Below are 22,760 nucleotides of genomic sequence, written 5' to 3' on the forward strand. Positions count from 1 at the left end.
TTCAGCTTAGAATGGCTGTTGACAGCAGCTGTTCAATTTGAACCTTCTTTTACTATCTCATAGAGAAACTAACACAATTTTCAGGTTCAAAAAGGTCAACGGAACTTGGGATTCCCAGCCAGTCTCCCATGCTGGTACTTGCCAAGCCTTAAGCTGCTGCGATCTGACGAGAGCAGGCACATTCAGCTTAGAATGGCTGTTGACAGCAGCTGTTCAATTTGAACCTTCTTTTACTATCTCATAGAGAAACTAACACAATTTTCAGGTTCAAAAAGGTCAACAGAACTTGGGATTCCCAGCCAGTCTCCCATGCTGGTACTTGCCAAGCCTTAAGCTGCATTGCTGCTGCGATCTGACGAGAGCAGGCACATTCAGCTTAGAATGGCCGTTGACAGCAGCTGTTCAGTTTGAACCTTCTTTTACTATCTCATAGAGAAACTAACACAATTTTCAGGTTCAAAAAGGTCAACGGAACTTGGGATTCCCAGCCAGTCTCCCATGCTGGTACTTGCCAAGCCTTAAGCTGCTGCGATCTGATGAGAGCAGGCACATTCAGCTTAGAATGGCCGTTGACAGCAGCTGTTCAATTTGAACCTTCTTTTACTATCTCATAGAGAAACTAACACAATTTTCAGGTTCAAAAAGGTCAACAGAACTTGGGATTCCCAGCCAGTCTCCCATGCTGGTACTTGCCAAGCCTTAAGCTGCATTGCTGCTGCGATCTGACGAGAGCAGGCACATTCAGCTTAGAATGGCCGTTGACAGCAGCTGTTCAATTTGAACCTTCTTTTACCATCTTTGACAGAGAAACTAACAATTTTCAGGTTCAAAAAGGTCAACGGAAGTTGGGATTCCCAGCCAGTCTCCCATGCTGGTACTTGCCAAGCCTTAAGCTGCATTGCTGCTGCGATCTGACGAGAGCAGGCACATTCAGCTTAGAATGGCCGTTGACAGCAGCTGTTCAATTTGAACCTTCTTTTACTATCTCATAGAGAAACTAACACAATTTTCAGGTTCAAAAAGGTCAACGGAACTTGGGATTCCCAGCCAGTCTCCCATGCTGGTACTTGCCAAGCCTTAAGCTGCTGCGATCTGACGAGAGCAGGCACATTCAGCTTAGAATGGCTGTTGACAGCAGCTGTTCAATTTGAACCTTCTTTTACTATCTCATAGAGAAACTAACACAATTTTCAGGTTCAAAAAGGTCAACGGAACTTGGGATTCCCAGCCAGTCTCCCATGCTGGTACTTGCCAAGCCTTAAGCTGCATTGCTGCTGCGATCTGACGAGAGCAGGCACATTCAGCTTAGAATGGCCGTTGACAGCAGCTGTTCAGTTTGAACCTTCTTTTACTATCTCATAGAGAAACTAACACAATTTTCAGGTTCAAAAAGGTCAACGGAACTTGGGATTCCCAGCCAGTCTCCCATGCTGGTACTTGCCAAGCCTTAAGCTGCTGCGATCTGATGAGAGCAGGCACATTCAGCTTAGAATGGCCGTTGACAGCAGCTGTTCAATTTGAACCTTCTTTTACTATCTCATAGAGAAACTAACACAATTTTCAGGTTCAAAAAGGTCAACAGAACTTGGGATTCCCAGCCAGTCTCCCATGCTGGTACTTGCCAAGCCTTAAGCTGCATTGCTGCTGCGATCTGACGAGAGCAGGCACATTCAGCTTAGAATGGCCGTTGACAGCAGCTGCCTAATTTCTACTTTCTTTTACTATCTCATAGAGAAACTAACACAATTTTCAGGTTCAAAAAGGTCAACGGAACTTGGGATTCCCAGCCAGTCTCCCGTGCTGGTACTTGCCAAGCCTTAAGCTGCATTGCTGCTGCGATCTGACAAGAGCAGGCACATTCAGCTTAGAATGGCCGTTGACAGCAGCTGTTCAATTTGAACCTTCTTTTACTATCTCATAGAGAAACTAACACAATTTTCAGGTTCAAAAAGGTCAACGGAACTTGGGATTCCCAGCCAGTCTCCCATGCTGGTACTTGCCAAGCCTTAAGCTGCATTGATGCAGCGATCTGACGAGAGCAGGCACATTCAGCTTAGAATGGCCGTTGACAGCAGCTGTTCAGTTTGAACCTTCTTTTACTATCTCATAGAGAAACTAACACAATTTTCAGGTTCAAAAAGGTCAACGGAACTTGGGATTCGCAGCCAGTCTCCCATGCTGGTACTTGCCAAGCCTTAAGCTGCATCGCTGCTGTGATCCGACGAGAGCAGGCACATTCAGCTTAGAATGGCCGTTGACAGCAGCTGTTCAATTTGAACCTTCTTTTACTATCTCATAGAGAAACTAACACAATTTTCAGGTTCAAAAAGGTCAACAGAACTTGGGATTCCCAGCCAGTCTCCCATGCTGTTACTTGCCAAGCCTTAAGCTGCATTGCTGCTGCGATCTGACGAGAGCAGGCACATTCAGCTTAGAATGGCCGTTGACAGCAGCTGTTCAATTTGAACCTTCTTTTACTATCTCATAGAGAAACTAACACAATTTTCAGGTTCAAAAAGGTCAACGGAACTTGGGATTCCCAGCCAGTCTCCCATGCTGGTACTTGCCAAGCCTTAAGCTGCATTGCTGCTGCGATCTGACGAGAGCAGGCACATTCAGCTTAGAATGGCCGTTGACAGCAGCGTTTCAGTTTGAACCTTCTTTTACTATCTCATAGAGAAACTAACACAATTTTCAGGTTCAAAAAGGTCAACGGAACTTGGGATTCCCAGCCAGTCTCCCATGCTGGTACTTGCCAAGCCTTAAGCTACATTGCTGTTGCGATCTGACGAGAGCAGGCACATTCAGCTTAGAATGGCCGTTGACAGCAGCTGTTCAATTTGAACCTTCTTTTACTATCTCATAGAGAAACTAACACAATTTTCAGGTTCAAAAAGGTCAACGGAACTTGGGATTCCCAGCCAGTCTCCCATGCTGGTACTTGCCAAGCCTTAAGCTGCTGCGATCTGACGAGAGCAGGCACATTCAGCTTAGAATGGCTGTTGACAGCAGCTGTTCAATTTGAACCTTCTTTTACTATCTCATAGAGAAACTAACACAATTTTCAGGTTCAAAAAGGTCAACGGAACTTGGGATTCCCAGCCAGTCTCCCATGCTGGTACTTGCCAAGCCTTAAGCTGCTGCGATCTGACGAGAGCAGGCACATTCAGCTTAGAATGGCTGTTGACAGCAGCTGTTCAATTTGAACCTTCTTTTACTATCTCATAGAGAAACTAACACAATTTTCAGGTTCAAAAAGGTCAACGGAACTTGGGATTCCCAGCCAGTCTCCCATGCTGGTACTTGCCAAGCCTTAAGCTGCTGCGATCTGATGAGAGCAGGCACATTCAGCTTAGAATGGCCGTTGACAGCAGCTGTTCAATTTGAACCTTCTTTTACTATCTCATAGAGAAACTAACACAATTTTCAGGTTCAAAAAGGTCAACAGAACTTGGGATTCCCAGCCAGTCTCCCATGCTGGTACTTGCCAAGCCTTAAGCTGCATTGCTGCTGCGATCTGACGAGAGCAGGCACATTCAGCTTAGAATGGCCGTTGACAGCAGCTGCCTAATTTCTACTTTCTTTTACTATCTCATAGAGAAACTAACACAATTTTCAGGTTCAAAAAGGTCAACGGAACTTGGGATTCCCAGCCAGTCTCCCATGCTGGTACTTGCCAAGCCTTAAGCTGCATTGCTGCTGCGATCTGACGAGAGCAGGCACATTCAGCTTAGAATGGCCGTTGACAGCAGCTGTTCAATTTGAACCTTCTTTTACTATCTCATAGAGAAACTAACACAATTTTCAGGTTCAAAAAGGTCAACGGAACTTGGGATTCCCAGCCAGTCTCCCATGCTGGTACTTGCCAAGCCTTAAGCTGCATCGCTGCTGTGATCCGACAAGAGCACGCGCATTCAGCTTAGAATGGCCGTTGACAGCAGCTGTTCAATTTGAACCTTCTTTTACTATCTCATAGAGAAACTAACACAATTTTCAGGTTCAAAAAGGTCAATAGAACTTGGGATTCCCAGCCAGTCTCCCATGCTGGTACTTGCCAAGCCTTAAGCTGCAATGCTGCTGCGATCTGACGAGAGCAGGCACATTCAGCTTAGAATGGCCGTTGACAGCAGCTGTTCAATTTGAACCTTCTTTTACTATCTCATAGAGAAACTAACACAATTTTCAGGTTCAAAAAGGTCAACAGAACTTGGGATTCCCAGCCAGTCTCCCATGCTGTTACTTGCCAAGCCTTAAGCTGCAATGCTGCTGCGATCTGACGAGAGCAGGCACATTCAGCTTAGAATGGCCGTTGACAGCAGCTGTTCAGTTTGAACCTTCTTTTACTATCTCATAGAGAAACTAACACAATTTTCAGGTTCAAAAAGGTCAACGGAACTTGGGATTCCCAGCCAGTCTCCCATGCTGGTACTTGCCAAGCCTTAAGCTACATTGCTGTTGCGATCTGACGAGAGCAGGCACATTCAGCTTAGAATGGCCGTTGACAGCAGCTGTTCAATTTGAACCTTCTTTTACCATCTTTGACAGAGAAACTAACAATTTTCAGGTTCAAAAAGGTCAACGGAACTTGGGATTCCCAGCCAGTCTCCCATGCTGGTACTTGCCAAGCCTTAAGCTGCATTGCTGCTGCGATCTGACGAGAGCAGGCACATTCAGCTTAGAATGGCCGTTGACAGCAGCTGTTCAATTTGAACCTTCTTTTACTATCTCATAGAGAAACTAACACAATTTTCAGGTTCAAAAAGGTCAACGGAACTTGGGATTCCCAGCCAGTCTCCCATGCTGGTACTTGCCAAGCCTTAAGCTACATTGCTGCTGCGATCTGATGAGAGCAGGCACATTCAGCTTAGAATGGCCGTTGACAGCAGCTGTTCAATTTGAACCTTCTTTTACTATCTCATAGAGAAACTAACACAATTTTCAGGTTCAAAAAGGTCAACGGAACTTGGGATTCCCAGCCAGTCTCCCATGCTGGTACTTGCCAAGCCTTAAGCTGCATTGCTGCTGCGATCTGACGAGAGCAGGCACATTCAGCTTAGAATGGCCGTTGACAGCAGCTGTTCAATTTGAACCTTCTTTTACCATCTTTGACAGAGAAACTAACAATTTTCAGGTTCAAAAAGGTCAACGGAACTTGGGATTCCCAGCCAGTCTCCCATGCTGGTACTTGCCAAGCCTTAAGCTGCATTGCTGCTGCGATCTGACGAGAGCAGGCACATTCAGCTTAGAATGGCCGTTGACAGCAGCTGTTCAATTTGAACCTTCTTTTACTATCTCATAGAGAAACTAACACAATTTTCAGGTTCAAAAAGGTCAACGGAACTTGGGATTCCCAGCCAGTCTCCCATGCTGGTACTTGCCAAGCCTTAAGCTGCATTGATGCTGCGATCTGACGAGAGCAGGCACATTCAGCTTAGAATGGCCGTTGACAGCAGCTGTTCAGTTTGAACCTTCTTTTACTATCTCATAGAGAAACTAACACAATTTTCAGGTTCAAAAAGGTCAACGGAACTTGGGATTCGCAGCCAGTCTCCCATGCTGGTACTTGCCAAGCCTTAAGCTGCATCGCTGCTGTGATCCGACAAGAGCACGCGCATTCAGCTTAGAATGGCCGTTGACAGCAGCTGTTCAATTTGAACCTTCTTTTACTATCTCATAGAGAAACTAACACAATTTTCAGGTTCAAAAAGGTCAATAGAACTTGGGATTCCCAGCCAGTCTCCCATGCTGGTACTTGCCAAGCCTTAAGCTGCAATGCTGCTGCGATCTGACGAGAGCAGGCACATTCAGCTTAGAATGGCCGTTGACAGCAGCTGTTCAATTTGAACCTTCTTTTACTATCTCATAGAGAAACTAACACAATTTTCAGGTTCAAAAAGGTCAACAGAACTTGGGATTCCCAGCCAGTCTCCCATGCTGTTACTTGCCAAGCCTTAAGCTGCATTGCTGCTGCGATCTGACGAGAGCAGGCACATTCAGCTTAGAATGGCCGTTGACAGCAGCTGTTCAATTTGAACCTTCTTTTACTATCCCATAGAGAAACTAACACAATTTTCAGGTTCAAAAAGGTCAACGGAACTTGGGATTCCCAGCCAGTCTCCCATGCTGGTACTTGCCAAGCCTTAAGCTGCATTGCTGCTGCGATCTGACGAGAGCAGGCACATTCAGCTTAGAATGGCCGTTGACAGCAGCTGTTCAATTTGAACCTTCTTTTACCATCTTTGACAGAGAAACTAACAATTTTCAGGTTCAAAAAGGTCAACGGAACTTGGGATTCCCAGCCAGTCTCCCATGCTGGTACTTGCCAAGCCTTAAGCTGCTGCGATCTGACGAGAGCAGGCACATTCAGCTTAGAATGGCTGTTGACAGCAGCTGTTCAATTTGAACCTTCTTTTACTATCTCATAGAGAAACTAACACAATTTTCAGGTTCAAAAAGGTCAACGGAACTTGGGATTCCCAGCCAGTCTCCCATGCTGGTACTTGCCAAGCCTTAAGCTGCATTGCTGCTGCGATCTGACGAGAGCAGGCACATTCAGCTTAGAATGGCCGTTGACAGCAGCTGTTCAGTTTGAACCTTCTTTTACTATCTCATAGAGAAACTAACACAATTTTCAGGTTCAAAAAGGTCAACGGAACTTGGGATTCCCAGCCAGTCTCCCATGCTGGTACTTGCCAAGCCTTAAGCTGCTGCGATCTGATGAGAGCAGGCACATTCAGCTTAGAATGGCCGTTGACAGCAGCTGTTCAATTTGAACCTTCTTTTACTATCTCATAGAGAAACTAACACAATTTTCAGGTTCAAAAAGGTCAACAGAACTTGGGATTCCCAGCCAGTCTCCCATGCTGGTACTTGCCAAGCCTTAAGCTGCATTGCTGCTGCGATCTGACGAGAGCAGGCACATTCAGCTTAGAATGGCCGTTGACAGCAGCTGCCTAATTTCTACTTTCTTTTACTATCTCATAGAGAAACTAACACAATTTTCAGGTTCAAAAAGGTCAACGGAACTTGGGATTCCCAGCCAGTCTCCCGTGCTGGTACTTGCCAAGCCTTAAGCTGCATTGCTGCTGCGATCTGACAAGAGCAGGCACATTCAGCTTAGAATGGCCGTTGACAGCAGCTGTTCAATTTGAACCTTCTTTTACTATCTCATAGAGAAACTAACACAATTTTCAGGTTCAAAAAGGTCAACGGAACTTGGGATTCCCAGCCAGTCTCCCATGCTGGTACTTGCCAAGCCTTAAGCTGCATTGATGCAGCGATCTGACGAGAGCAGGCACATTCAGCTTAGAATGGCCGTTGACAGCAGCTGTTCAGTTTGAACCTTCTTTTACTATCTCATAGAGAAACTAACACAATTTTCAGGTTCAAAAAGGTCAACGGAACTTGGGATTCGCAGCCAGTCTCCCATGCTGGTACTTGCCAAGCCTTAAGCTGCATCGCTGCTGTGATCCGACGAGAGCAGGCACATTCAGCTTAGAATGGCCGTTGACAGCAGCTGTTCAATTTGAACCTTCTTTTACTATCTCATAGAGAAACTAACACAATTTTCAGGTTCAAAAAGGTCAACAGAACTTGGGATTCCCAGCCAGTCTCCCATGCTGTTACTTGCCAAGCCTTAAGCTGCATTGCTGCTGCGATCTGACGAGAGCAGGCACATTCAGCTTAGAATGGCCGTTGACAGCAGCTGTTCAATTTGAACCTTCTTTTACTATCTCATAGAGAAACTAACACAATTTTCAGGTTCAAAAAGGTCAACGGAACTTGGGATTCCCAGCCAGTCTCCCATGCTGGTACTTGCCAAGCCTTAAGCTGCATTGCTGCTGCGATCTGACGAGAGCAGGCACATTCAGCTTAGAATGGCCGTTGACAGCAGCGTTTCAGTTTGAACCTTCTTTTACTATCTCATAGAGAAACTAACACAATTTTCAGGTTCAAAAAGGTCAACGGAACTTGGGATTCCCAGCCAGTCTCCCATGCTGGTACTTGCCAAGCCTTAAGCTACATTGCTGTTGCGATCTGACGAGAGCAGGCACATTCAGCTTAGAATGGCCGTTGACAGCAGCTGTTCAATTTGAACCTTCTTTTACTATCTCATAGAGAAACTAACACAATTTTCAGGTTCAAAAAGGTCAACGGAACTTGGGATTCCCAGCCAGTCTCCCATGCTGGTACTTGCCAAGCCTTAAGCTGCTGCGATCTGACGAGAGCAGGCACATTCAGCTTAGAATGGCTGTTGACAGCAGCTGTTCAATTTGAACCTTCTTTTACTATCTCATAGAGAAACTAACACAATTTTCAGGTTCAAAAAGGTCAACGGAACTTGGGATTCCCAGCCAGTCTCCCATGCTGGTACTTGCCAAGCCTTAAGCTGCTGCGATCTGACGAGAGCAGGCACATTCAGCTTAGAATGGCTGTTGACAGCAGCTGTTCAATTTGAACCTTCTTTTACTATCTCATAGAGAAACTAACACAATTTTCAGGTTCAAAAAGGTCAACGGAACTTGGGATTCCCAGCCAGTCTCCCATGCTGGTACTTGCCAAGCCTTAAGCTGCATTGCTGCTGCGATCTGACGAGAGCAGGCACATTCAGCTTAGAATGGCCGTTGACAGCAGCTGTTCAGTTTGAACCTTCTTTTACTATCTCATAGAGAAACTAACACAATTTTCAGGTTCAAAAAGGTCAACGGAACTTGGGATTCCCAGCCAGTCTCCCATGCTGGTACTTGCCAAGCCTTAAGCTGCTGCGATCTGATGAGAGCAGGCACATTCAGCTTAGAATGGCCGTTGACAGCAGCTGTTCAATTTGAACCTTCTTTTACTATCTCATAGAGAAACTAACACAATTTTCAGGTTCAAAAAGGTCAACAGAACTTGGGATTCCCAGCCAGTCTCCCATGCTGGTACTTGCCAAGCCTTAAGCTGCATTGCTGCTGCGATCTGACGAGAGCAGGCACATTCAGCTTAGAATGGCCGTTGACAGCAGCTGCCTAATTTCTACTTTCTTTTACTATCTCATAGAGAAACTAACACAATTTTCAGGTTCAAAAAGGTCAACGGAACTTGGGATTCCCAGCCAGTCTCCCATGCTGGTACTTGCCAAGCCTTAAGCTGCATTGCTGCTGCGATCTGACGAGAGCAGGCACATTCAGCTTAGAATGGCCGTTGACAGCAGCTGTTCAATTTGAACCTTCTTTTACTATCTCATAGAGAAACTAACACAATTTTCAGGTTCAAAAAGGTCAACGGAACTTGGGATTCCCAGCCAGTCTCCCATGCTGGTACTTGCCAAGCCTTAAGCTGCATCGCTGCTGTGATCCGACAAGAGCACGCGCATTCAGCTTAGAATGGCCGTTGACAGCAGCTGTTCAATTTGAACCTTCTTTTACTATCTCATAGAGAAACTAACACAATTTTCAGGTTCAAAAAGGTCAATAGAACTTGGGATTCCCAGCCAGTCTCCCATGCTGGTACTTGCCAAGCCTTAAGCTGCAATGCTGCTGCGATCTGACGAGAGCAGGCACATTCAGCTTAGAATGGCCGTTGACAGCAGCTGTTCAATTTGAACCTTCTTTTACTATCTCATAGAGAAACTAACACAATTTTCAGGTTCAAAAAGGTCAACAGAACTTGGGATTCCCAGCCAGTCTCCCATGCTGTTACTTGCCAAGCCTTAAGCTGCATTGCTGCTGCGATCTGACGAGAGCAGGCACATTCAGCTTAGAATGGCCGTTGACAGCAGCTGTTCAATTTGAACCTTCTTTTACTATCTCATAGAGAAACTAACACAATTTTCAGGTTCAAAAAGGTCAACGGAACTTGGGATTCCCAGCCAGTCTCCCATGCTGGTACTTGCCAAGCCTTAAGCTGCATTGCTGCTGCGATCTGACGAGAGCAGGCACATTCAGCTTAGAATGGCCGTTGACAGCAGCTGTTCAGTTTGAACCTTCTTTTACTATCTCATAGAGAAACTAACACAATTTTCAGGTTCAAAAAGGTCAACGGAACTTGGGATTCCCAGCCAGTCTCCCATGCTGGTACTTGCCAAGCCTTAAGCTACATTGCTGTTGCGATCTGACGAGAGCAGGCACATTCAGCTTAGAATGGCCGTTGACAGCAGCTGTTCAATTTGAACCTTCTTTTACCATCTTTGACAGAGAAACTAACAATTTTCAGGTTCAAAAAGGTCAACGGAACTTGGGATTCCCAGCCAGTCTCCCATGCTGGTACTTGCCAAGCCTTAAGCTGCATTGCTGCTGCGATCTGACGAGAGCAGGCACATTCAGCTTAGAATGGCCGTTGACAGCAGCTGTTCAATTTGAACCTTCTTTTACTATCTCATAGAGAAACTAACACAATTTTCAGGTTCAAAAAGGTCAACGGAACTTGGGATTCCCAGCCAGTCTCCCATGCTGGTACTTGCCAAGCCTTAAGCTACATTGCTGCTGCGATCTGATGAGAGCAGGCACATTCAGCTTAGAATGGCCGTTGACAGCAGCTGTTCAATTTGAACCTTCTTTTACTATCTCATAGAGAAACTAACACAATTTTCAGGTTCAAAAAGGTCAACGGAACTTGGGATTCCCAGCCAGTCTCCCATGCTGGTACTTGCCAAGCCTTAAGCTGCATTGCTGCTGCGATCTGACGAGAGCAGGCACATTCAGCTTAGAATGGCCGTTGACAGCAGCTGTTCAATTTGAACCTTCTTTTACCATCTTTGACAGAGAAACTAACAATTTTCAGGTTCAAAAAGGTCAACGGAACTTGGGATTCCCAGCCAGTCTCCCATGCTGGTACTTGCCAAGCCTTAAGCTGCATTGCTGCTGCGATCTGACGAGAGCAGGCACATTCAGCTTAGAATGGCCGTTGACAGCAGCTGTTCAATTTGAACCTTCTTTTACTATCTCATAGAGAAACTAACACAATTTTCAGGTTCAAAAAGGTCAACGGAACTTGGGATTCCCAGCCAGTCTCCCATGCTGGTACTTGCCAAGCCTTAAGCTGCATTGATGCTGCGATCTGACGAGAGCAGGCACATTCAGCTTAGAATGGCCGTTGACAGCAGCTGTTCAGTTTGAACCTTCTTTTACTATCTCATAGAGAAACTAACACAATTTTCAGGTTCAAAAAGGTCAACGGAACTTGGGATTCGCAGCCAGTCTCCCATGCTGGTACTTGCCAAGCCTTAAGCTGCATCGCTGCTGTGATCCGACAAGAGCACGCGCATTCAGCTTAGAATGGCCGTTGACAGCAGCTGTTCAATTTGAACCTTCTTTTACTATCTCATAGAGAAACTAACACAATTTTCAGGTTCAAAAAGGTCAATAGAACTTGGGATTCCCAGCCAGTCTCCCATGCTGGTACTTGCCAAGCCTTAAGCTGCAATGCTGCTGCGATCTGACGAGAGCAGGCACATTCAGCTTAGAATGGCCGTTGACAGCAGCTGTTCAATTTGAACCTTCTTTTACTATCTCATAGAGAAACTAACACAATTTTCAGGTTCAAAAAGGTCAACAGAACTTGGGATTCCCAGCCAGTCTCCCATGCTGTTACTTGCCAAGCCTTAAGCTGCATTGCTGCTGCGATCTGACGAGAGCAGGCACATTCAGCTTAGAATGGCCGTTGACAGCAGCTGTTCAATTTGAACCTTCTTTTACTATCTCATAGAGAAACTAACACAATTTTCAGGTTCAAAAAGGTCAACGGAACTTGGGATTCCCAGCCAGTCTCCCATGCTGGTACTTGCCAAGCCTTAAGCTACATTGCTGTTGCGATCTGACGAGAGCAGGCATATTCAGCTTAGAATGGCCGTTGACAGCAGCTGTTCAATTTGAACCTTCTTTTACCATCTTTGACAGAGAAACTAACACAATTTTCAGGTTCAAAAAGGTCAACGGAACTTGGGATTCCCAGCCAGTCTCCCATGCTGGTACTTGCCAAGCCTTAAGCTGCATTGCTGCTGCGATCTGACGAGAGCAGGCACATTCAGCTTAGAATGGCCGTTGACAGCAGCTGTTCAATTTGAACCTTCTTTTACTATCTCATAGAGAAACTAACACAATTTTCAGGTTCAAAAAGGTCAACGGAACTTGGGATTCCCAGCCAGTCTCCCATGCTGGTACTTGCCAAGCCTTAAGCTGCATTGCTGCTGCGATCTGACGAGAGCAGGCACATTCAGCTTAGAATGGCCGTTGACAGCAGCTGTTCAGTTTGAACCTTCTTTTACTATCTCATAGAGAAACTAACACAATTTTCAGGTTCAAAAAGGTCAACGGAACTTGGGATTCCCAGCCAGTCTCCCATGCTGGTACTTGCCAAGCCTTAAGCTACATTGCTGTTGCGATCTGACGAGAGCAGGCACATTCAGCTTAGAATGGCCGTTGACAGCAGCTGTTCAATTTGAACCTTCTTTTACCATCTTTGACAGAGAAACTAACAATTTTCAGGTTCAAAAAGGTCAACGGAACTTGGGATTCCCAGCCAGTCTCCCATGCTGGTACTTGCCAAGCCTTAAGCTGCATTGCTGCTGCGATCTGACGAGAGCAGGCACATTCAGCTTAGAATGGCCGTTGACAGCAGCTGTTCAATTTGAACCTTCTTTTACTATCTCATAGAGAAACTAACACAATTTTCAGGTTCAAAAAGGTCAACGGAACTTGGGATTCCCAGCCAGTCTCCCATGCTGGTACTTGCCAAGCCTTAAGCTACATTGCTGCTGCGATCTGATGAGAGCAGGCACATTCAGCTTAGAATGGCCGTTGACAGCAGCTGTTCAATTTGAACCTTCTTTTACTATCTCATAGAGAAACTAACACAATTTTCAGGTTCAAAAAGGTCAACGGAACTTGGGATTCCCAGCCAGTCTCCCATGCTGGTACTTGCCAAGCCTTAAGCTGCATTGCTGCTGCGATCTGACGAGAGCAGGCACATTCAGCTTAGAATGGCCGTTGACAGCAGCTGTTCAATTTGAACCTTCTTTTACCATCTTTGACAGAGAAACTAACAATTTTCAGGTTCAAAAAGGTCAACGGAACTTGGGATTCCCAGCCAGTCTCCCATGCTGGTACTTGCCAAGCCTTAAGCTGCATTGCTGCTGCGATCTGACGAGAGCAGGCACATTCAGCTTAGAATGGCCGTTGACAGCAGCTGTTCAATTTGAACCTTCTTTTACTATCTCATAGAGAAACTAACACAATTTTCAGGTTCAAAAAGGTCAACGGAACTTGGGATTCCCAGCCAGTCTCCCATGCTGGTACTTGCCAAGCCTTAAGCTGCATTGATGCTGCGATCTGACGAGAGCAGGCACATTCAGCTTAGAATGGCCGTTGACAGCAGCTGTTCAGTTTGAACCTTCTTTTACTATCTCATAGAGAAACTAACACAATTTTCAGGTTCAAAAAGGTCAACGGAACTTGGGATTCGCAGCCAGTCTCCCATGCTGGTACTTGCCAAGCCTTAAGCTGCATCGCTGCTGTGATCCGACAAGAGCACGCGCATTCAGCTTAGAATGGCCGTTGACAGCAGCTGTTCAATTTGAACCTTCTTTTACTATCTCATAGAGAAACTAACACAATTTTCAGGTTCAAAAAGGTCAATAGAACTTGGGATTCCCAGCCAGTCTCCCATGCTGGTACTTGCCAAGCCTTAAGCTGCAATGCTGCTGCGATCTGACGAGAGCAGGCACATTCAGCTTAGAATGGCCGTTGACAGCAGCTGTTCAATTTGAACCTTCTTTTACTATCTCATAGAGAAACTAACACAATTTTCAGGTTCAAAAAGGTCAACAGAACTTGAGATTCCCAGCCAGTCTCCCATGCTGTTACTTGCCAAGCCTTAAGCTGCATTGCTGCTGCGATCTGACGAGAGCAGGCACATTCAGCTTAGAATGGCCGTTGACAGCAGCTGTTCAATTTGAACCTTCTTTTACTATCTCATAGAGAAACTAACACAATTTTCAGGTTCAAAAAGGTCAACGGAACTTGGGATTCCCAGCCAGTCTCCCATGCTGGTACTTGCCAAGCCTTAAGCTACATTGCTGTTGCGATCTGACGAGAGCAGGCACATTCAGCTTAGAATGGCCGTTGACAGCAGCTGTTCAATTTGAACCTTCTTTTACCATCTTTGACAGAGAAACTAACAATTTTCAGGTTCAAAAAGGTCAACGGAACTTGGGATTCCCAGCCAGTCTCCCATGCTGGTACTTGCCAAGCCTTAAGCTGCATTGCTGCTGCGATCTGACGAGAGCAGGCACATTCAGCTTAGAATGGCCGTTGACAGCAGCTGTTCAATTTGAACCTTCTTTTACTATCTCATAGAGAAACTAACAATTTTCAGGTTCAAAAAGGTCAACGGAACTTGGGATTCCCAGCCAGTCTCCCATGCTGGTACTTGCCAAGCCTTAAGCTACATTGCTGCTGCGATCTGATGAGAGCAGGCACATTCAGCTTAGAATGGCCGTTGACAGCAGCTGTTCAATTTGAACCTTCTTTTACTATCTCATAGAGAAACTAACACAATTTTCAGGTTCAAAAAGGTCAACGGAACTTGGGATTCCCAGCCAGTCTCCCATGCTTGTACTTGCCAAGCCTTAAGCTGCATTGCTGCTGCGATCTGACGAGAGCAGGCACATTCAGCTTAGAATGGCCGTTGACAGCAGCTGTTCAATTTGAACCTTCTTTTACCATCTTTGACAGAGAAACTAACAATTTTCAGGTTCAAAAGGGTCAACGGAACTTGGGATTCCCAGCCAGTCTCCCATGCTTGTACTTGCCAAGCCTTAAGCTGCATTGTTGCTGCGATCTGACGAGAGCAGGCACATTCAGCTTAGAATGGCCGTTGACAGCAGCTGTTCAATTTGAACCTTCTTTTACTATCTCATAGAGAAACTAACACAATTTTCAGGTTCAAAAAGGTCAACAGAACTTGGGATTCCCAGCCAGTCTCCCATGCTGGTACTTGCCAAGCCTTAAGCTGCATTGCTGCTGCGATCTGACGAGAGCAGGCACATTCAGCTTAGAATGGCCGTTGACAGCAGCTGTTCAATTTGAACTTTCTTTTACTATCTCATAGAAAAACTAACACAATTTTCAGATTCAAAAAGGTCAACAGAACTTGGGATTTACAGCCAGTCTCCCATGCTGGTACTTGCCAAGCCTTAAGCTGCATTGCTGCTGCGATCTGACGAGAGCAGGCACATTCAGCTTAGAATGGCCGTTGACAGCAGCTGTTCAATTTGAACCTTCTTTTACTATCCCATAGAGAAACTAACACAATTTTCAGGTTCAAAAAGGTCAACGGAACTTGGGATTCCCAGCCAGTCTCCCATGCTGGTACTTGCCAAGCCTTAAGCTGCATTGCTACTGCGATCTGACGAGAGCAGGCACATTCAGCTTAGAATAGCCGTTGACAGCAGCTGTTCAATTTGAACCTTCTTTTACTATCTCATAGAGAAACTAACACAATTTTCAGGTTCAAAAAGGTCAACGGAACTTGGGATTCCCAGCCAGTCTCCCATGCTGGTACTTGCCAAGCCTTAAGCTGCTGCGATCTGACGAGAGCAGGCACATTCAGCTTAGAATGGCTGTTGACAGCAGCTGTTCAATTTGAACCTTCTTTTACTATCTCATAGAGAAACTAACACAATTTTCAGGTTCAAAAAGGTCAACAGAACTTGGGATTCCCAGCCAGTCTCCCATGCTGGTACTTGCCAAGCCTTAAGCTGCATTGCTGCTGCGATCTGACGAGAGCAGGCACATTCAGCTTAGAATGGCCGTTGACAGCAGCTGCCTAATTTCTACTTTCTTTTACTATCTCATAGAGAAACTAACACAATTTTCAGGTTCAAAAAGGTCAACGGAACTTGGGATTCCCAGCCAGTCTCCCATGCTGGTACTTGCCAAGCCTTAAGCTGCATTGCTGCTGCGATCTGACGAGAGCAGGCACATTCAGCTTAGAATGGCCGTTGACAGCAGCTGTTCAATTTGAACCTTCTTTTACTATCTCATAGAGAAACTAACACAATTTTCAGGTTCAAAAAGGTCAACGGAACTTGGGATTCCCAGCCAGTCTCCCATGCTGGTACTTGCCAAGCCTTAAGCTGCTGCGATCTGACGAGAGCAGGCACATTCAGCTTAGAATGGCTGTTGACAGCAGCTGTTCAATTTGAACCTTCTTTTACTATCTCATAGAGAAACTAACACAATTTTCAGGTTCAAAAAGGTCAACGGAACTTGGGATTCCCAGCCAGTCTCCCATGCTGGTACTTGCCAAGCCTTAAGCTGCATTGCTGCTGCGATCTGACGAGAGCAGGCACATTCAGCTTAGAATGGCCGTTGACAGCAGCTGTTCAGTTTGAACCTTCTTTTACTATCTCATAGAGAAACTAACACAATTTTCAGGTTCAAAAAGGTCAACGGAACTTGGGATTCCCAGCCAGTCTCCCATGCTGGTACTTGCCAAGCCTTAAGCTGCTGCGATCTGATGAGAGCAGGCACATTCAGCTTAGAATGGCCGTTGACAGCAGCTGTTCAATTTGAACCTTCTTTTACTATCTCATAGAGAAACTAACACAATTTTCAGGTTCAAAAAGGTCAACAGAACTTGGGATTCCCAGCCAGTCTCCCATGCTGGTACTTGCCAAGCCTTAAGCTGCATTGCTGCTGCGATCTGACGAGAGCAGGCACATTCAGCTTAGAATGGCCGTTGACAGCAGCTGCCTAATTTCTACTTTCTTTTACTATCTCATAGAGAAACTAACACAATTTTCAGGTTCAAAAAGGTCAACGGAACTTGGGATTCCCAGCCAGTCTCCCGTGCTGGTACTTGCCAAGCCTTAAGCTGCATTGCTGCTGCGATCTGACGAGAGCAGGCACATTCAGCTTAGAATGGCCGTTGACAGCAGCTGTTCAATTTGAACCTTCTTTTACTATCTCATAGAGAAACTAACACAATTTTCAGGTTCAAAAAGGTCAACGGAACTTGGGATTCCCAGCCAGTCTCCCATGCTGGTACTTGCCAAGCCTTAAGCTGCATTGATGCAGCGATCTGACGAGAGCAGGCACATTCAGCTTAGAATGGCCGTTGACAGCAGCTGTTCAGTTTGAACCTTCTTTTACTATCTCATAGAGAAACTAACACAATTTTCAGGTTCAAAAAGGTCAACGGAACTTGGGATTCGCAGCCAGTCTCCCATGCTGGTACTTGCCAAGCCTTAAGCTGCATCGCTGCTGTGATCCGACAAGAGCACGCGCATTCAGCTTAGAATGGCCGTTGACAGCAGCTGTTCAATTTGAACCTTCTTTTACTATCTCATAGAGAAACTAACACAATTTTCAGGTTCAAAAAGGGCAATAGAACTTGGGATTCCCAGCCAGTCTCCCATGCTGGTACTTGCCAAGCCTTAAGCTGCATTGCTGCTGCGATCTGACGAGAGCAGGCACATTCAGCTTAGAATGGCCGTTGACAGCAGCTGTTCAATTTGAACTTTCTTTTACTATCTCATAGAAAAACTAACACAATTTTCAGATTCAAAAAGGTCAACAGAACTTGGGATTTACAGCCAGTCTCCCATGCTGGTACTTGCCAAGCCTTAAGCTGCATTGCTGCTGCGATCTGACGAGAGCAGGCACATTCAGCTTAGAATGGCCGTTGACAGCAGCTGTTCAATTTGAACCTTCTTTTACTATCCCATAGAGAAACTAACACAATTTTCAGGTTCAAAAAGGTCAACGGAACTTGGGATTCCCAGCCAGTCTCCCATGCTGGTACTTGCCAAGCCTTAAGCTGCATTGCTACTGCGATCTGACGAGAGCAGGCACATTCAGCTTAGAATAGCCGTTGACAGCAGCTGTTCAATTTGAACCTTCTTTTACTATCTCATAGAGAAACTAACACAATTTTCAGGTTCAAAAAGGTCAACGGAACTTGGGATTCCCAGCCAGTCTCCCATGCTGGTACTTGCCAAGCCTTAAGCTGCTGCGATCTGACGAGAGCAGGCACATTCAGCTTAGAATGGCTGTTGACAGCAGCTGTTCAATTTGAACCTTCTTTTACTATCTCATAGAGAAACTAACACAATTTTCAGGTTCAAAAAGGTCAACAGAACTTGGGATTCCCAGCCAGTCTCCCATGCTGGTACTTGCCAAGCCTTAAGCTGCATTGCTGCTGCGATCTGACGAGAGCAGGCACATTCAGCTTAGAATGGCCGTTGACAGCAGCTGCCTAATTTCTACTTTCTTTTACTATCTCATAGAGAAACTAACACAATTTTCAGGTTCAAAAAGGTCAACGGAACTTGGGATTCCCAGCCAGTCTCCCATGCTGGTACTTGCCAAGCCTTAAGCTGCATTGCTGCTGCGATCTGACGAGAGCAGGCACATTCAGCTTAGAATGGCCGTTGACAGCAGCTGTTCAATTTGAACCTTCTTTTACTATCTCATAGAGAAACTAACACAATTTTCAGGTTCAAAAAGGTCAACGGAACTTGGGATTCCCAGCCAGTCTCCCATGCTGGTACTTGCCAAGCCTTAAGCTGCTGCGATCTGACGAGAGCAGGCACATTCAGCTTAGAATGGCTGTTGACAGCAGCTGTTCAATTTGAACCTTCTTTTACTATCTCATAGAGAAACTAACACAATTTTCAGGTTCAAAAAGGTCAACGGAACTTGGGATTCCCAGCCAGTCTCCCATGCTGGTACTTGCCAAGCCTTAAGCTGCATTGCTGCTGCGATCTGACGAGAGCAGGCACATTCAGCTTAGAATGGCCGTTGACAGCAGCTGTTCAGTTTGAACCTTCTTTTACTATCTCATAGAGAAACTAACACAATTTTCAGGTTCAAAAAGGTCAACGGAACTTGGGATTCCCAGCCAGTCTCCCATGCTGGTACTTGCCAAGCCTTAAGCTGCTGCGATCTGATGAGAGCAGGCACATTCAGCTTAGAATGGCCGTTGACAGCAGCTGTTCAATTTGAACCTTCTTTTACTATCTCATAGAGAAACTAACACAATTTTCAGGTTCAAAAAGGTCAACAGAACTTGGGATTCCCAGCCAGTCTCCCATGCTGGTACTTGCCAAGCCTTAAGCTGCATTGCTGCTGCGATCTGACGAGAGCAGGCACATTCAGCTTAGAATGGCCGTTGACAGCAGCTGCCTAATTTCTACTTTCTTTTACTATCTCATAGAGAAACTAACACAATTTTCAGGTTCAAAAAGGTCAACGGAACTTGGGATTCCCAGCCAGTCTCCCGTGCTGGTACTTGCCAAGCCTTAAGCTGCATTGCTGCTGCGATCTGACGAGAGCAGGCACATTCAGCTTAGAATGGCCGTTGACAGCAGCTGTTCAATTTGAACCTTCTTTTACTATCTCATAGAGAAACTAACACAATTTTCAGGTTCAAAAAGGTCAACGGAACTTGGGATTCCCAGCCAGTCTCCCATGCTGGTACTTGCCAAGCCTTAAGCTGCATTGATGCAGCGATCTGACGAGAGCAGGCACATTCAGCTTAGAATGGCCGTTGACAGCAGCTGTTCAGTTTGAACCTTCTTTTACTATCTCATAGAGAAACTAACACAATTTTCAGGTTCAAAAAGGTCAACGGAACTTGGGATTCGCAGCCAGTCTCCCATGCTGGTACTTGCCAAGCCTTAAGCTGCATCGCTGCTGTGATCCGACAAGAGCACGCGCATTCAGCTTAGAATGGCCGTTGACAGCAGCTGTTCAATTTGAACCTTCTTTTACTATCTCATAGAGAAACTAACACAATTTTCAGGTTCAAAAAGGGCAATAGAACTTGGGATTCCCAGCCAGTCTCCCATGCTGGTACTTGCCAAGCCTTAAGCTGCAATGCTGCTGCGATCTGACGAGAGCAGGCACATTCAGCTTAGAATGGCCGTTGACAGCAGCTGTTCAATTTGAACCTTCTTTTACTATCTCATAGAGAAACTAACACAATTTTCAGGTTCAAAAAGGTCAACGGAACTTGGGATTCCCAGCCAGTCTCCCATGCTGGTACTTGCCAAGCCTTAAGCTACATTGCTGCTGCGATCTGATGAGAGCAGGCACATTCAGCTTAGAATGGCCGTTGACAGCAGCTGTTCAATTTGAACCTTCTTTTACTATCTCATAGAGAAACTAACACAATTTTCAGGTTCAAAAAGGTCAACGGAACTTGGGATTCCCAGCCAGTCTCCCATGCTGGTACTTGCCAAGCCTTAAGCTGCATTGCTGCTGCGATCTGACGAGAGCAGGCACATTCAGCTTAGAATGGCCGTTGACAGCAGCTGTTCAATTTGAACCTTCTTTTACCATCTTTGACAGAGAAACTAACAATTTTCAGGTTCAAAAAGGTCAACGGAACTTGGGATTCCCAGCCAGTCTCCCATGCTGGTACTTGCCAAGCCTTAAGCTGCATTGCTGCTGCGATCTGACGAGAGCAGGCACATTCAGCTTAGAATGGCCGTTGACAGCAGCTGTTCAATTTGAACCTTCTTTTACTATCTCATAGAGAAACTAACACAATTTTCAGGTTCAAAAAGGTCAACGGAACTTGGGATTCCCAGCCAGTCTCCCATGCTGGTACTTGCCAAGCCTTAAGCTGCATTGATGCTGCGATCTGACGAGAGCAGGCACATTCAGCTTAGAATGGCCGTTGACAGCAGCTGTTCAGTTTGAACCTTCTTTTACTATCTCATAGAGAAACTAACACAATTTTCAGGTTCAAAAAGGTCAACGGAACTTGGGATTCGCAGCCAGTCTCCCATGCTGGTACTTGCCAAGCCTTAAGCTGCATCGCTGCTGTGATCCGACAAGAGCACGCGCATTCAGCTTAGAATGGCCGTTGACAGCAGCTGTTCAATTTGAACCTTCTTTTACTATCTCATAGAGAAACTAACACAATTTTCAGGTTCAAAAAGGTCAATAGAACTTGGGATTCCCAGCCAGTCTCCCATGCTGGTACTTGCCAAGCCTTAAGCTGCAATGCTGCTGCGATCTGACGAGAGCAGGCACATTCAGCTTAGAATGGCCGTTGACAGCAGCTGTTCAATTTGAACCTTCTTTTACTATCTCATAGAGAAACTAACACAATTTTCAGGTTCAAAAAGGTCAACAGAACTTGAGATTCCCAGCCAGTCTCCCATGCTGTTACTTGCCAAGCCTTAAGCTGCATTGCTGCTGCGATCTGACGAGAGCAGGCACATTCAGCTTAGAATGGCCGTTGACAGCAGCTGTTCAATTTGAACCTTCTTTTACTATCTCATAGAGAAACTAACACAATTTTCAGGTTCAAAAAGGTCAACGGAACTTGGGATTCCCAGCCAGTCTCCCATGCTGGTACTTGCCAAGCCTTAAGCTACATTGCTGTTGCGATCTGACGAGAGCAGGCACATTCAGCTTAGAATGGCCGTTGACAGCAGCTGTTCAATTTGAACCTTCTTTTACCATCTTTGACAGAGAAACTAACAATTTTCAGGTTCAAAAAGGTCAACGGAACTTGGGATTCCCAGCCAGTCTCCCATGCTGGTACTTGCCAAGCCTTAAGCTGCATTGCTGCTGCGATCTGACGAGAGCAGGCACATTCAGCTTAGAATGGCCGTTGACAGCAGCTGTTCAATTTGAACCTTCTTTTACTATCTCATAGAGAAACTAACACAATTTTCAGGTTCAAAAAGGTCAACGGAACTTGGGATTCCCAGCCAGTCTCCCATGCTGGTACTTGCCAAGCCTTAAGCTACATTGCTGCTGCGATCTGATGAGAGCAGGCACATTCAGCTTAGAATGGCCGTTGACAGCAGCTGTTCAATTTGAACCTTCTTTTACTATCTCATAGAGAAACTAACACAATTTTCAGGTTCAAAAAGGTCAACGGAACTTGGGATTCCCAGCCAGTCTCCCATGCTGGTACTTGCCAAGCCTTAAGCTGCATTGCTGCTGCGATCTGACGAGAGCAGGCACATTCAGCTTAGAATGGCCGTTGACAGCAGCTGTTCAATTTGAACCTTCTTTTACCATCTTTGACAGAGAAACTAACAATTTTCAGGTTCAAAAGGGTCAACGGAACTTGGGATTCCCAGCCAGTCTCCCATGCTTGTACTTGCCAAGCCTTAAGCTGCATTGTTGCTGCGATCTGACGAGAGCAGGCACATTCAGCTTAGAATGGCCGTTGACAGCAGCTGTTCAATTTGAACCTTCTTTTACTATCTCATAGAGAAACTAACACAATTTTCAGGTTCAAAAAGGTCAACAGAACTTGGGATTCCCAGCCAGTCTCCCATGCTGGTACTTGCCAAGCCTTAAGCTGCATTGCTGCTGCGATCTGACGAGAGCAGGCACATTCAGCTTAGAATGGCCGTTGACAGCAGCTGTTCAATTTGAACTTTCTTTTACTATCTCATAGAAAAACTAACACAATTTTCAGATTCAAAAAGGTCAACAGAACTTGGGATTTACAGCCAGTCTCCCATGCTGGTACTTGCCAAGCCTTAAGCTGCATTGCTGCTGCGATCTGACGAGAGCAGGCACATTCAGCTTAGAATGGCCGTTGACAGCAGCTGTTCAATTTGAACCTTCTTTTACTATCCCATAGAGAAACTAACACAATTTTCAGGTTCAAAAAGGTCAACGGAACTTGGGATTCCCAGCCAGTCTCCCATGCTGGTACTTGCCAAGCCTTAAGCTGCATTGCTACTGCGATCTGACGAGAGCAGGCACATTCAGCTTAGAATAGCCGTTGACAGCAGCTGTTCA

General features: G+C 45.7%; 87 pseudogenes; all 87 read right to left on the bottom strand.

Annotated features, from left to right (window-relative positions):
- Positions 1–274: 274 nt before the first annotated feature.
- LOC140080669 (5S ribosomal RNA) lies at positions 275–393 on the bottom strand (annotated as a pseudogene).
- A 251-nt stretch (positions 394–644) lies between these two features.
- Positions 645–763, bottom strand: LOC140080670 (5S ribosomal RNA; annotated as a pseudogene).
- Positions 764–833: 70 nt separating this feature from the next.
- LOC140094944 (5S ribosomal RNA) lies at positions 834–952 on the bottom strand (annotated as a pseudogene).
- A 251-nt stretch (positions 953–1,203) lies between these two features.
- LOC140100316 (5S ribosomal RNA) lies at positions 1,204–1,322 on the bottom strand (annotated as a pseudogene).
- A 251-nt stretch (positions 1,323–1,573) lies between these two features.
- LOC140080671 (5S ribosomal RNA) lies at positions 1,574–1,692 on the bottom strand (annotated as a pseudogene).
- A 70-nt stretch (positions 1,693–1,762) lies between these two features.
- On the bottom strand, positions 1,763–1,881 carry LOC140095701 (5S ribosomal RNA; annotated as a pseudogene).
- A 70-nt stretch (positions 1,882–1,951) lies between these two features.
- Positions 1,952–2,070, bottom strand: LOC140092551 (5S ribosomal RNA; annotated as a pseudogene).
- Positions 2,071–2,140: 70 nt separating this feature from the next.
- On the bottom strand, positions 2,141–2,259 carry LOC140098726 (5S ribosomal RNA; annotated as a pseudogene).
- A 70-nt stretch (positions 2,260–2,329) lies between these two features.
- LOC140092959 (5S ribosomal RNA) lies at positions 2,330–2,448 on the bottom strand (annotated as a pseudogene).
- A 70-nt stretch (positions 2,449–2,518) lies between these two features.
- Positions 2,519–2,637, bottom strand: LOC140100317 (5S ribosomal RNA; annotated as a pseudogene).
- Positions 2,638–2,707: 70 nt separating this feature from the next.
- Positions 2,708–2,826, bottom strand: LOC140093350 (5S ribosomal RNA; annotated as a pseudogene).
- Positions 2,827–3,439: 613 nt separating this feature from the next.
- Positions 3,440–3,558, bottom strand: LOC140080672 (5S ribosomal RNA; annotated as a pseudogene).
- A 70-nt stretch (positions 3,559–3,628) lies between these two features.
- Positions 3,629–3,747, bottom strand: LOC140100318 (5S ribosomal RNA; annotated as a pseudogene).
- A 637-nt stretch (positions 3,748–4,384) lies between these two features.
- Positions 4,385–4,503, bottom strand: LOC140093351 (5S ribosomal RNA; annotated as a pseudogene).
- Positions 4,504–4,573: 70 nt separating this feature from the next.
- LOC140100321 (5S ribosomal RNA) lies at positions 4,574–4,692 on the bottom strand (annotated as a pseudogene).
- A 70-nt stretch (positions 4,693–4,762) lies between these two features.
- On the bottom strand, positions 4,763–4,881 carry LOC140082373 (5S ribosomal RNA; annotated as a pseudogene).
- A 70-nt stretch (positions 4,882–4,951) lies between these two features.
- LOC140100322 (5S ribosomal RNA) lies at positions 4,952–5,070 on the bottom strand (annotated as a pseudogene).
- A 70-nt stretch (positions 5,071–5,140) lies between these two features.
- Positions 5,141–5,259, bottom strand: LOC140100323 (5S ribosomal RNA; annotated as a pseudogene).
- A 70-nt stretch (positions 5,260–5,329) lies between these two features.
- Positions 5,330–5,448, bottom strand: LOC140084323 (5S ribosomal RNA; annotated as a pseudogene).
- Positions 5,449–5,896: 448 nt separating this feature from the next.
- On the bottom strand, positions 5,897–6,015 carry LOC140092962 (5S ribosomal RNA; annotated as a pseudogene).
- Positions 6,016–6,085: 70 nt separating this feature from the next.
- Positions 6,086–6,204, bottom strand: LOC140100324 (5S ribosomal RNA; annotated as a pseudogene).
- A 251-nt stretch (positions 6,205–6,455) lies between these two features.
- LOC140100325 (5S ribosomal RNA) lies at positions 6,456–6,574 on the bottom strand (annotated as a pseudogene).
- Positions 6,575–6,825: 251 nt separating this feature from the next.
- On the bottom strand, positions 6,826–6,944 carry LOC140080673 (5S ribosomal RNA; annotated as a pseudogene).
- Positions 6,945–7,014: 70 nt separating this feature from the next.
- Positions 7,015–7,133, bottom strand: LOC140095702 (5S ribosomal RNA; annotated as a pseudogene).
- A 70-nt stretch (positions 7,134–7,203) lies between these two features.
- On the bottom strand, positions 7,204–7,322 carry LOC140092552 (5S ribosomal RNA; annotated as a pseudogene).
- Positions 7,323–7,392: 70 nt separating this feature from the next.
- On the bottom strand, positions 7,393–7,511 carry LOC140098727 (5S ribosomal RNA; annotated as a pseudogene).
- A 70-nt stretch (positions 7,512–7,581) lies between these two features.
- On the bottom strand, positions 7,582–7,700 carry LOC140092963 (5S ribosomal RNA; annotated as a pseudogene).
- Positions 7,701–7,770: 70 nt separating this feature from the next.
- Positions 7,771–7,889, bottom strand: LOC140100326 (5S ribosomal RNA; annotated as a pseudogene).
- A 70-nt stretch (positions 7,890–7,959) lies between these two features.
- LOC140093352 (5S ribosomal RNA) lies at positions 7,960–8,078 on the bottom strand (annotated as a pseudogene).
- A 432-nt stretch (positions 8,079–8,510) lies between these two features.
- Positions 8,511–8,629, bottom strand: LOC140100327 (5S ribosomal RNA; annotated as a pseudogene).
- A 251-nt stretch (positions 8,630–8,880) lies between these two features.
- LOC140080674 (5S ribosomal RNA) lies at positions 8,881–8,999 on the bottom strand (annotated as a pseudogene).
- Positions 9,000–9,069: 70 nt separating this feature from the next.
- LOC140100329 (5S ribosomal RNA) lies at positions 9,070–9,188 on the bottom strand (annotated as a pseudogene).
- Positions 9,189–9,636: 448 nt separating this feature from the next.
- On the bottom strand, positions 9,637–9,755 carry LOC140092964 (5S ribosomal RNA; annotated as a pseudogene).
- A 70-nt stretch (positions 9,756–9,825) lies between these two features.
- LOC140100330 (5S ribosomal RNA) lies at positions 9,826–9,944 on the bottom strand (annotated as a pseudogene).
- Positions 9,945–10,014: 70 nt separating this feature from the next.
- LOC140093353 (5S ribosomal RNA) lies at positions 10,015–10,133 on the bottom strand (annotated as a pseudogene).
- Positions 10,134–10,203: 70 nt separating this feature from the next.
- On the bottom strand, positions 10,204–10,322 carry LOC140100332 (5S ribosomal RNA; annotated as a pseudogene).
- Positions 10,323–10,392: 70 nt separating this feature from the next.
- On the bottom strand, positions 10,393–10,511 carry LOC140082374 (5S ribosomal RNA; annotated as a pseudogene).
- A 70-nt stretch (positions 10,512–10,581) lies between these two features.
- On the bottom strand, positions 10,582–10,700 carry LOC140100333 (5S ribosomal RNA; annotated as a pseudogene).
- Positions 10,701–10,770: 70 nt separating this feature from the next.
- On the bottom strand, positions 10,771–10,889 carry LOC140100334 (5S ribosomal RNA; annotated as a pseudogene).
- A 70-nt stretch (positions 10,890–10,959) lies between these two features.
- Positions 10,960–11,078, bottom strand: LOC140084324 (5S ribosomal RNA; annotated as a pseudogene).
- Positions 11,079–11,526: 448 nt separating this feature from the next.
- On the bottom strand, positions 11,527–11,645 carry LOC140092965 (5S ribosomal RNA; annotated as a pseudogene).
- Positions 11,646–11,715: 70 nt separating this feature from the next.
- On the bottom strand, positions 11,716–11,834 carry LOC140094747 (5S ribosomal RNA; annotated as a pseudogene).
- Positions 11,835–11,906: 72 nt separating this feature from the next.
- Positions 11,907–12,025, bottom strand: LOC140100335 (5S ribosomal RNA; annotated as a pseudogene).
- Positions 12,026–12,095: 70 nt separating this feature from the next.
- On the bottom strand, positions 12,096–12,214 carry LOC140100336 (5S ribosomal RNA; annotated as a pseudogene).
- Positions 12,215–12,284: 70 nt separating this feature from the next.
- On the bottom strand, positions 12,285–12,403 carry LOC140093354 (5S ribosomal RNA; annotated as a pseudogene).
- Positions 12,404–12,473: 70 nt separating this feature from the next.
- On the bottom strand, positions 12,474–12,592 carry LOC140100337 (5S ribosomal RNA; annotated as a pseudogene).
- Positions 12,593–12,662: 70 nt separating this feature from the next.
- On the bottom strand, positions 12,663–12,781 carry LOC140082375 (5S ribosomal RNA; annotated as a pseudogene).
- Positions 12,782–12,851: 70 nt separating this feature from the next.
- On the bottom strand, positions 12,852–12,970 carry LOC140100338 (5S ribosomal RNA; annotated as a pseudogene).
- Positions 12,971–13,040: 70 nt separating this feature from the next.
- LOC140100339 (5S ribosomal RNA) lies at positions 13,041–13,159 on the bottom strand (annotated as a pseudogene).
- A 70-nt stretch (positions 13,160–13,229) lies between these two features.
- LOC140084325 (5S ribosomal RNA) lies at positions 13,230–13,348 on the bottom strand (annotated as a pseudogene).
- Positions 13,349–13,796: 448 nt separating this feature from the next.
- Positions 13,797–13,915, bottom strand: LOC140096092 (5S ribosomal RNA; annotated as a pseudogene).
- A 70-nt stretch (positions 13,916–13,985) lies between these two features.
- On the bottom strand, positions 13,986–14,104 carry LOC140093355 (5S ribosomal RNA; annotated as a pseudogene).
- Positions 14,105–14,174: 70 nt separating this feature from the next.
- LOC140100341 (5S ribosomal RNA) lies at positions 14,175–14,293 on the bottom strand (annotated as a pseudogene).
- A 68-nt stretch (positions 14,294–14,361) lies between these two features.
- LOC140082376 (5S ribosomal RNA) lies at positions 14,362–14,480 on the bottom strand (annotated as a pseudogene).
- Positions 14,481–14,550: 70 nt separating this feature from the next.
- LOC140086218 (5S ribosomal RNA) lies at positions 14,551–14,669 on the bottom strand (annotated as a pseudogene).
- A 70-nt stretch (positions 14,670–14,739) lies between these two features.
- LOC140085269 (5S ribosomal RNA) lies at positions 14,740–14,858 on the bottom strand (annotated as a pseudogene).
- Positions 14,859–14,928: 70 nt separating this feature from the next.
- On the bottom strand, positions 14,929–15,047 carry LOC140080675 (5S ribosomal RNA; annotated as a pseudogene).
- Positions 15,048–15,117: 70 nt separating this feature from the next.
- Positions 15,118–15,236, bottom strand: LOC140097336 (5S ribosomal RNA; annotated as a pseudogene).
- A 70-nt stretch (positions 15,237–15,306) lies between these two features.
- Positions 15,307–15,425, bottom strand: LOC140083285 (5S ribosomal RNA; annotated as a pseudogene).
- Positions 15,426–15,676: 251 nt separating this feature from the next.
- On the bottom strand, positions 15,677–15,795 carry LOC140080677 (5S ribosomal RNA; annotated as a pseudogene).
- Positions 15,796–15,865: 70 nt separating this feature from the next.
- LOC140100343 (5S ribosomal RNA) lies at positions 15,866–15,984 on the bottom strand (annotated as a pseudogene).
- A 251-nt stretch (positions 15,985–16,235) lies between these two features.
- Positions 16,236–16,354, bottom strand: LOC140100344 (5S ribosomal RNA; annotated as a pseudogene).
- A 251-nt stretch (positions 16,355–16,605) lies between these two features.
- LOC140080678 (5S ribosomal RNA) lies at positions 16,606–16,724 on the bottom strand (annotated as a pseudogene).
- A 70-nt stretch (positions 16,725–16,794) lies between these two features.
- LOC140086046 (5S ribosomal RNA) lies at positions 16,795–16,913 on the bottom strand (annotated as a pseudogene).
- A 70-nt stretch (positions 16,914–16,983) lies between these two features.
- LOC140092553 (5S ribosomal RNA) lies at positions 16,984–17,102 on the bottom strand (annotated as a pseudogene).
- Positions 17,103–17,361: 259 nt separating this feature from the next.
- LOC140095615 (5S ribosomal RNA) lies at positions 17,362–17,480 on the bottom strand (annotated as a pseudogene).
- Positions 17,481–17,550: 70 nt separating this feature from the next.
- On the bottom strand, positions 17,551–17,669 carry LOC140097337 (5S ribosomal RNA; annotated as a pseudogene).
- Positions 17,670–17,739: 70 nt separating this feature from the next.
- LOC140083286 (5S ribosomal RNA) lies at positions 17,740–17,858 on the bottom strand (annotated as a pseudogene).
- A 251-nt stretch (positions 17,859–18,109) lies between these two features.
- LOC140080679 (5S ribosomal RNA) lies at positions 18,110–18,228 on the bottom strand (annotated as a pseudogene).
- Positions 18,229–18,298: 70 nt separating this feature from the next.
- On the bottom strand, positions 18,299–18,417 carry LOC140100345 (5S ribosomal RNA; annotated as a pseudogene).
- Positions 18,418–18,668: 251 nt separating this feature from the next.
- Positions 18,669–18,787, bottom strand: LOC140100346 (5S ribosomal RNA; annotated as a pseudogene).
- Positions 18,788–19,038: 251 nt separating this feature from the next.
- On the bottom strand, positions 19,039–19,157 carry LOC140080680 (5S ribosomal RNA; annotated as a pseudogene).
- Positions 19,158–19,227: 70 nt separating this feature from the next.
- On the bottom strand, positions 19,228–19,346 carry LOC140086047 (5S ribosomal RNA; annotated as a pseudogene).
- Positions 19,347–19,416: 70 nt separating this feature from the next.
- On the bottom strand, positions 19,417–19,535 carry LOC140092554 (5S ribosomal RNA; annotated as a pseudogene).
- Positions 19,536–19,983: 448 nt separating this feature from the next.
- LOC140082378 (5S ribosomal RNA) lies at positions 19,984–20,102 on the bottom strand (annotated as a pseudogene).
- A 70-nt stretch (positions 20,103–20,172) lies between these two features.
- On the bottom strand, positions 20,173–20,291 carry LOC140100347 (5S ribosomal RNA; annotated as a pseudogene).
- A 70-nt stretch (positions 20,292–20,361) lies between these two features.
- Positions 20,362–20,480, bottom strand: LOC140100348 (5S ribosomal RNA; annotated as a pseudogene).
- A 70-nt stretch (positions 20,481–20,550) lies between these two features.
- Positions 20,551–20,669, bottom strand: LOC140084326 (5S ribosomal RNA; annotated as a pseudogene).
- Positions 20,670–21,117: 448 nt separating this feature from the next.
- On the bottom strand, positions 21,118–21,236 carry LOC140096093 (5S ribosomal RNA; annotated as a pseudogene).
- A 70-nt stretch (positions 21,237–21,306) lies between these two features.
- Positions 21,307–21,425, bottom strand: LOC140093356 (5S ribosomal RNA; annotated as a pseudogene).
- A 70-nt stretch (positions 21,426–21,495) lies between these two features.
- LOC140100349 (5S ribosomal RNA) lies at positions 21,496–21,614 on the bottom strand (annotated as a pseudogene).
- A 70-nt stretch (positions 21,615–21,684) lies between these two features.
- On the bottom strand, positions 21,685–21,803 carry LOC140082379 (5S ribosomal RNA; annotated as a pseudogene).
- Positions 21,804–21,873: 70 nt separating this feature from the next.
- Positions 21,874–21,992, bottom strand: LOC140100350 (5S ribosomal RNA; annotated as a pseudogene).
- A 70-nt stretch (positions 21,993–22,062) lies between these two features.
- LOC140085270 (5S ribosomal RNA) lies at positions 22,063–22,181 on the bottom strand (annotated as a pseudogene).
- Positions 22,182–22,251: 70 nt separating this feature from the next.
- LOC140080681 (5S ribosomal RNA) lies at positions 22,252–22,370 on the bottom strand (annotated as a pseudogene).
- A 70-nt stretch (positions 22,371–22,440) lies between these two features.
- LOC140097339 (5S ribosomal RNA) lies at positions 22,441–22,559 on the bottom strand (annotated as a pseudogene).
- Positions 22,560–22,629: 70 nt separating this feature from the next.
- Positions 22,630–22,748, bottom strand: LOC140083287 (5S ribosomal RNA; annotated as a pseudogene).
- Positions 22,749–22,760: the final 12 nt, after the last annotated feature.

This window comes from Engystomops pustulosus, chromosome 9 (genome assembly GCF_040894005.1).
Source record: "Engystomops pustulosus chromosome 9, aEngPut4.maternal, whole genome shotgun sequence".
Taxonomy (NCBI): domain Eukaryota; kingdom Metazoa; phylum Chordata; class Amphibia; order Anura; family Leptodactylidae; genus Engystomops; species Engystomops pustulosus.